Genomic DNA, 9,548 nt, shown 5'->3' on the forward strand with positions numbered 1-9,548 from the left:
CTCTGACACTCTCTGAAACTCTCTGACACACTCTATCACTCTCTATCAATGTCTGACACTCTCAGACACTCACTATCACTCTCTGACACTCTCTGACACTCTCTATCACTCTCTATCACTCTCTGACACTCTCTGACACTCTCTATCACTCTCTATCACTCTCTGACACTCTCAGACACTCTCTGACACTCTCTGAAACTCTCTATCACTCTCTCTCACTCTCTGACACTCTCAGACACTCACTATCACTCTCTGACACTCTCTGACACTCTCTGACACTCTCTATCACTCTCTATCACTCTCTATCACTCTCTGACACTCTCTGACACTATCTAACACTCTCTGAAACTCTCTATCACTCTCTCTCACTCTCTGACACTCTCAGACACTCACTATCACTCTCTGACACTCTCTGACACTCTCTGACACTCTCTATCACTCTCTATCACTCTCTATCACTCTCTGACACTCTCTGACACTATCTAACACTCTCTATCACTCTCAGACTCTCACTATCACTCACTATCACTCTCTGACACTCTCTATCACTCTCTGACACTCTCTGACACTCTCCATCACTCTCTGGCACTCTCTGACACTCTCAGACACTCACTATCACTCTCTGACACTCTCTGACACTCTCTGACACTCTCCATCACTCTCTATCACTCTCTGACACTCTCTGACACTCTCAGACACTCAATATCACTCTCTGACACTCTCTGACACTCTCCATCACTCTGTATCACTCTCTGACACTCTCAGACACTCAATATCACTCTCTGACACTCTCTGACACTCTCTGACACTCTCCATCACACTGTATCACTCTCTGACACTCTCTGACACTCTCTATCACTCTCTATCACTCTCTGACACTCTCAGACACTCTCTGACACTCTCTGAAACTCTCTATCACTCTCTCTCACTCTCTGACACTCTCAGACACTCACTATCACTCTCTGACACTCTCTGACACTATCTAACACTCTCTATCACTCTCTGACACTCTCAGACACTCACTATCACTCTCTGACACTCTCTGACACTCTCTGACACTCTCCATCACTCTCTGGCACTCTCTGACACTCTCAGACACTCACTATCACTCTCTGACACTCTCTGACACTCTCTGACACTCTCCATCACTCTCTATCACTCTCTGACACTCTCTGACACTCTCAGACACTCAATATCACTCTCTGACACTCTCTGACACTCTCTGACACTCTCCATCACTCTGTATCACTCTCTGACACTCTCAGACACTCAATATCACTCTCTGACACTCTCTGACACTCTCTGACACTCTCCATCACTCTGTATCACTCTCTGACACTCTCTGACACTCTCCATCACTCTCTGGCACTCTCTGACAATCTCAGACACTCTCTGACACTCTCTATCACTCTCTGACACTCTCTGACGCTCTCAGACACTCACTATCACTCTCTGACACTCTCTGACACTCTCTGACACTCTCCAGCACTCTCTATCACTCTGTATCACTCTCTGACACTCTCTGACACTCTCCATCACTCTCTGGCACTCTCTGACAATCTCAGACACTCTCTGACACTCTCTATCACTCTCTGACACTCTCTGACACTCTCAGACACTCACTATCACTCTCTGACACTCTCTGACACTCTCTGACACTCTCTGACACGCTCCATCACTCTCTATCACTCTCTGACACTCTCTGACACTCTCAGATACTCACTATAACTCTCTGACACTCTCTGACACTCTCTGACACTCTCCATCACTCTCTATCACTCTCTGACACTCTCTGACACTCTCCATCACTCTCTGGCACTCTCTGACAATCTCAGACACTCACTATCACTCTCTGACACTCTCTGACACTCTCTGACACTCTCTATCACTCTCTGACACTCTCTGACACTCTCAGACACTCACTATCACTCTCTGACACTCTCTGACACTCTCTGACACTCTCCATCACTCTCTATCACTCTCTGACACTCTCTGACACTCTCTATCACTCTCTACCACTCTCTGACACTCTCTGACACTCTCTGACACTCTCTGACACTCTCCATCACTCTCTATCACTCTCTGACACTCTCTGACACTCTCAGATACTCACTATAACTCTCTGACACTCTCTGACACTCTCTGACACTCTCCATCACTCTCTATCACTCTCTGACACTCTCTGACACTCTCCATCACTCTCTGGCACTCTCTGACAATCTCAGACACTCACTATCACTCTCTGACACTCTCTGACACTCTCTGACACTCTCTATCACTCTCTGACACTCTCTGACACTCTCAGACACTCACTATCACTCTCTGACACTCTCTGACACTCTCTGACACTCTCCATCACTCTCTATCACTCTCTGACACTCTCTGACACTCTCTATCACTCTCTACCACTCTCTGACATTCTCAGACACTCTCAGACACTCTCTGACACTCTCTGACACTCTCTGACACTCTCCATCACTCTCTATCACTCTCTGACACTGTCTGACACTCTCTATCACTCTCTACCACTCTCTGACACTCTCAGACACTCTCTGACACTCTCTGACACTCTCTATCACTCTCTATCACTCTCTAACAATCTCTGACACTCTCAGACCCTCTCTGACACTCTCTATCACTCTCTGACACTCTCTATCACTCTGTATCACTCTCTGACACTCTCCATCACTCTCTGGCACTCTCTGACAATCTCAGACACTCACTATCACTCTCTGACACTCTCTGACACTCTCTGACACTCTCTATCACTCTCTGACACTCTCTGACACTCTCAGACACTCACTATCACTCTCTGACACTCTCTGACACTCTCTGACACTCTCCATCACTCTCTATCACTCTCTGACACTCTCTGACACTCTCAGACACTCACTATCACTCTCTGACACTCTCTGACACTCTCTGACACTCTCTGACACTCTCCATCACTCTCTATCACTCTCTGACACTCTCTGACACTCTCAGATACTCACTATAACTCTCTGACACTCTCTGACACTCTCTGACACTCTCCATCACTCTCTATCACTCTCTGACACTCTCTGACACTCTCCATCACTCTCTGGCACTCTCTGACAATCTCAGACACTCACTATCACTCTCTGACACTCTCTGACACTCTCTGACACTCTCTATCACTCTCTGACACTCTCTGACACTCTCAGACACTCACTATCACTCTCTGACACTCTCTGACACTCTCTGACACTCTCCATCACTCTCTATCACTCTCTGACACTCTCTGACACTCTCTATCACTCTCTACCACTCTCTGACACTCTCAGACACTCTCAGACACTCTCTGACACTCTCTGACACTCTCCATCACTCTCTATCACTCTCTGACACTGTCTGACACTCTCTATCACTCTCTACCACTCTCTGACACTCTCAGACACTCTCAGACACTCTCTGACACTCTCTGACACTCTCTATCACTCTCTATCACTCTCTAACAATCTCTGACACTCTCAGACCCTCTCTGACACTCTCTATCACTCTCTGACACTCTCTATCACTCTGTATCACTCTCTGACATTCTCTGACACTCTCAGACACTCTCTGACACTCTCTGTCACTCTCTATCACTCTCTGACACTCTCTGACACTTTCTGACACTCTCTGACACACTCTATCACTCTCTATCACTCTCTATCACTCTCTGACACTCTCAGACACTCACTATCACTCTCTGACACTCTCTGACACTCTCTGACACTCTCTATCACTCTCTATCACTCTCTGACTCTCTCTGACACTCTCTATCACTCTCTATCACTCTCTATCACTCTCTGACACTCTCTGACACTCTCTATCACTCTCTATCACTCTCTGACACTCTCAGACACTCTCTGAAACTCTCTGAAACTCTCTATCACTCTCTCTCACTCTCTGACACTCTCTGACACTCTCTATCACTCTCTATCACTCTCTGACACTCTCAGACACTCTCTGACACTCTCTGAAACTCTCTATCACTCTCTCTCACTCTCTGACACTCTCTGACACTCTCTATCACTCTCTATCACTCTCTGACACTCTCAGACACTCTCTGGCAATCTCTGAAACTCTCTATCACTCTCTCTCACTCTCTGACACTCTCTGACACTCTCTATCACTCTCTACCACTCTCTGACACTCTCAGACACTCTCAGGCACTCTCTGACACTCTCTGACACTCTCTATCACTCTCTAACAATCTCTGACAATCTCTGACACTCTCAGACACTCTCTGACACTCTCTGACACTCTCTGACACTCTCTATCACTCTCTGACACTCTCCATCACTCTGTATCACTCTCTGACACTCTCAGACATTCAATATCACTCTCTGACACTCTCTGACACACTCTATCACTCTCCATCACTCTGTATCACTCTCTGACACTCTCTGACACTCTCTATCACTCTCTCTCACTCTCTGACACTCTCAGACACTCACTATCACTCTCTGACACTCTCTGACACTCTCTGACACTCTCTATCACTCTCTATCACTCTCTGACACTCTCTGACACTATCTAACACTCTCTATCACTCTCTGACACTCTCAGACACTCACTATCACTCTCTGACACTCTCTGACACTCTCTGACACTCTCCATCACTCTCTGGCACTCTCTGACACTCTCAGACACTCACTATCACTCTCTGACACTCTCTGACACTCTCTGACACTCTCCATCACTCTCTATCACTCTCTGACACTCTCTGACACTCTCAGACACTCAATATCACTCTCTGACACTCTCTGACACTCTCTGACACTCTCAGACACTCAATATCACTCTCTGACATTCTCTGACACTCTCTGACACTCTCCATCACTCTGTATCACTCTCTGACACTCTCTGACACTCTCCATCACTCTCTGGCACTCTCTGACAATCTCAGACACTCTCTGACACTCTCTATCACTCTCTGACACTCTCTGACACTCTCAGACACTCACTATCACTCTCTGACACTCTCTGACACTCTCTGACACACTCTGACACTCTCCATCACTCTCTATCACTCTCTGACACTCTCTGACACTCTCCATCACTCTCTATCACTCTCTGACACTCTCTGACACTCTCCATCACTCTCTGGCACTCTCTGACAATCTCAGACACTCACTATCACTCTCTGACACTCTCTGACACTCTCTGACACTCTCTATCACTCTCTGACACTCTCTGACACTCTCAGACACTCACTATCACTCTCTGACACTCTCTGACACTCTCTGACACTCTCCATCATTCTCTATCACTCTCTGACACTCTCTGACACTCTCTATCACTCTCTACCACTCTCTGACACTCTCAGACACTCTCAGACACTCTCTGACACTCTCTGACACTCTCTATCACTCTCTATCACTCTCTAACAATCTCTGACACTCTCAGACACTCTCTGACACTCTCTATCACTCTCTGACACTCTCTATCACTCTGTATCACTCTCTGACATTCTCTGACACTCTCAGACACTCTCTGACACTCTCTGTCACTCTCTATCACTCTCTGACACTCTCTGACACTTTCTGACACTCTCTGACACACTCTATCACTCTCTATCACTCTCTATCACTCTCTGACACTCTCAGACACTCACTATCACTCTCTGACACTCTCTGACACTCTCTGACACTCTCTATCACTCTCTATCACTCTCTGACTCTCTCTGACACTCTCTATCACTCTCTATCACTCTCTATCACTCTCTGACACTCTCTGACACTCTCAGACACTCTCTGAAACTCTCTGAAACTCTCTATCACTCTCTCTCACTCTCTGACACTCTCTGACACTCTCTATCACTCTGTATCACTCTCTGACACTCTCAGACACTCTCTGACACTCTCTGAAACTCTCTATCACTCTCTACCACTCTCTGACACTCTCAGACACTCTCAGACACTCTTTGACACTCTCTGACAATCTCTATCACTCTCTATCAATCTCTGACACTCTCTGACACTCTCTATCACTCTCTATCACTCTCTGACACTCTCAGACACTCTCTGACACTCTCTGACACTCTCTATCACTCTCTATCACTCTCTGACACTCTCAGACACTCTCTGACACTCTCTGAAACTCTCTATCACTCTCTCTCACTCTCTGACACTCTCAGACACTCACTATCACTCTCTGACACTCTCTGACACTCTCTGACACTCTCTATCACTCTCTATCACTCTCTATCACTCTCTGACACTCTCTGACACTATCTATCACTCTCTATCACTCTCTGACACTCTCAGACACTCACTATCACTCTCTGACACTCTCTGACACTCTCTGACACTCTCCATCACTCTCTGGCACTCTCTGACACTCTCAGACACTCACTATCACTCTCTGACACTCTCTGACACTCTCTGACACTCTCCATCACTCTCTATCACTCTCTGACACTCTCTGACACTCTCAGACACTCTCTGACACTCTCCATCACTCTCTATCACTCTCTGACACTCTCTGATACTCTCAGACACTCACTATCACTCTCTGACACTCTCTGACACTCTCTGACACTCTCCATCACTCTCTGGCACTCTCTGACACTCTCAGACACTCACTATCACTCTCTGACACTCTCTGACAATCTCTGACACTCTCCATCACTCTCTATCACTCTCTGACACTCTCTGACACTCTCAGACACTCTCTGACACTCTCCATCACTCTCTATCACTCTCTGACACTCTCAGACACTCACTATCACTCTCTGACACTCTCTGACACTCTCTGACACTCTCTGACACTCTCTATCACTCTCTCTCACTCTCTGAGACTCTCAGACACTCACTAACACTCTCTGACACTCTCTACCACTCTCTGACACTCACTATCACTCTCTGACACTCTCTGACACTCTCTGACACTCTCCATCACTCTCTGACACTCTCTGACACTCTCTGACACTCTCTATCACTCTCTATCACTCTCTGACACTCTCAGACACTCTCTGACACTCTCTGAAACTCTCTATCACTCTCTCTCACTCTCTGACACACTCTGACACTCTCTATCACTCTCTATCACTCTCTGACACTCTCAGACACTCTCTGACACTCTCTGAAACTCTCTATCACTCTCTACCACTCTCTGACACTCTCAGACACTCTCAGACACTCTCTGACACTCTCTGACACTCTCTATCACTCTCTATCACTCTCTGACAATCTCTGACACTCTCAGACACTCTCTGACACTCTCTATCACTCTCTGACACTCTCTATCACTCTGTATCACTCTCTGACATTCTCTGACACTCTCAGACACTCTCTGACACTCTCTGTCACTCTCTATCACTCTCTGACACTCTCTGACACTCTCTGACACACTCTATAACTCTCTATCAATGTCTGACACTCTCAGACACTCACTATCACTCTCTGACACTCTCTGACACTCTCTATCACTTTCTATCACTCTCTGACACTCTCTGACACTCTCTATCACTCTCTATCACTCTCTGACACTCTCAGACACTCTCTGACACTCTCTGAAACTCTCTATCACTCTCTCTCACTCTCTGACACTCTCAGACACTCACTATCACTCTCTGACACTCTCTGACACTCTCTATCACTCTCTCTCACTCTCTGACACTCTCAGACACTCTCTATCACTCTCTGACACTCTCTGACACTCTCTATCACTCTCTATCACTCTCTGACACTCTCAGACACTCTCTGACACTCTCTGAAACTCTCTATCACTCTCTACCACTCTCTGACACTCTCAGACACTCTCAGACACTCTCTGACACTCTCTGACACTCTCTATCACTCTCTATCACTCTCTGACAATCTCTGACACTCTCAGACATTCTCTGACACTCTCTATCACTCTCTGACACTCTCTATCACTCTGTATCACTCTCTGACATTCTCTGACACTCTCAGACACTCTCTGACACTCTCTGTCACTCTCTATCACTCTCTATCACTCTCTGACACTCTCTGACACTCTCTGACACTCTCTGACACACTCTATCACTCTCTATCACTCTCTGACACTCTCAGACACTCACTATCACTCTCTGACACTCTCTGACACTCTCTGACACTCTCTATCACTCTCTATCACTCTCTGACACTCTCTGACACTCTCTATCACTCTCTATCACTCTCTGACACTCTCAGACACTCTCTGACACTCTCTGAAACTCTCTATCACTCTCTCTCACTCTCTGACACTCTCAGACACTCACTATCACTCTCTGACACTCTCTGACACTCTCTGACACTCTCTATCACTCTCTATCACTGTCTATCACTCTCTGACACTCTCTGACACTATCTATCACTCTCTATCACTCTCTGACACTCTCAGACACTCACTATCACTCTCTCTCACTCTCTGAGACTCTCAGACACTCACTAACACTCTCTGACACTCTCTACCACTCTCTGACACTCACTATCACTCTCTGACACTCTCTGACACTATCTGACACTCTCCATCACTCTCTGACACTCTCTGACACTCTCTGACACTCTCTATCACTCTCTATCACTCTCTGACACTCTCAGACACTCTCTGACACTCTCTGAAACTCTCTATCACTCTCTCTCACTCTCTGACACACTCTGACACTCTCTATCACTCTCTATCACTCTCTGACACTCTCAGACACTCTCTGACACTCTCTGAAACTCTCTATCACTCTCTACCACTCTCTGACACTCTCAGACACTCTCAGACACTCTCTGACACTCTCTGACACTCTCTATCACTCTCTATCACTCTCTGACAATCTCTGACACTCTCAGACACTCTCTGACACTCTCTATCACTCTCTGACACTCTCTATCACTCTGTATCACTCTCTGACATTCTCTGACACTCTCAGACACTCTCTGACACTCTCTGTCACTCTCTATCACTCTCTGACACTCTCTGACACTCTCTGACATACTCTATCACTCTCTATCAATGTCTGACACTCTCAGACACTCACTATCACTCTCTGACACTCTCTGACACTCTCTATCACTCTCTATCACACTCTGACACTCTCTGACACTCTCTATCACTCTCTATCACTCTCTGACACTCTCAGACACTCTCTGACACTCTCTGAAACTCTCTATCACTCTCTCTCACTCTCTGACACTCTCAGACACTCACTGTCACTCTCTGACACTCTCTGACACTCTCTATCACTCTCTCTCACTCTCTGACACTCTCAGACACTCTCTATCACTCTCTGACACTCTCTGACACTCTCTATCACTCTCTATCACTCTCTGACACTCTCAGACACTCTCTGACACTCTCTGAAACTCTCTATCACTCTCTACCACTCTCTGACACTCTCAGACACTCTCAGACACTCTCTGACACTCTCTGACACTCTCTATCACTCTCTATCACTCTCTGACAATCTCTGACACTCTCAGACATTCTCTGACACTCTCTATCACTCTCTGACACTCTCTATCACTCTGTATCACTCTCTGACATTCTCTGACACTCTCAGACACTCTCTGACACTCTCTGAAACTCTCTATCACTCTCTACCA

Source organism: Heterodontus francisci, unplaced genomic scaffold (genome assembly GCF_036365525.1).
Source record: "Heterodontus francisci isolate sHetFra1 unplaced genomic scaffold, sHetFra1.hap1 HAP1_SCAFFOLD_250, whole genome shotgun sequence".
NCBI classification, from domain to species: domain Eukaryota; kingdom Metazoa; phylum Chordata; class Chondrichthyes; order Heterodontiformes; family Heterodontidae; genus Heterodontus; species Heterodontus francisci.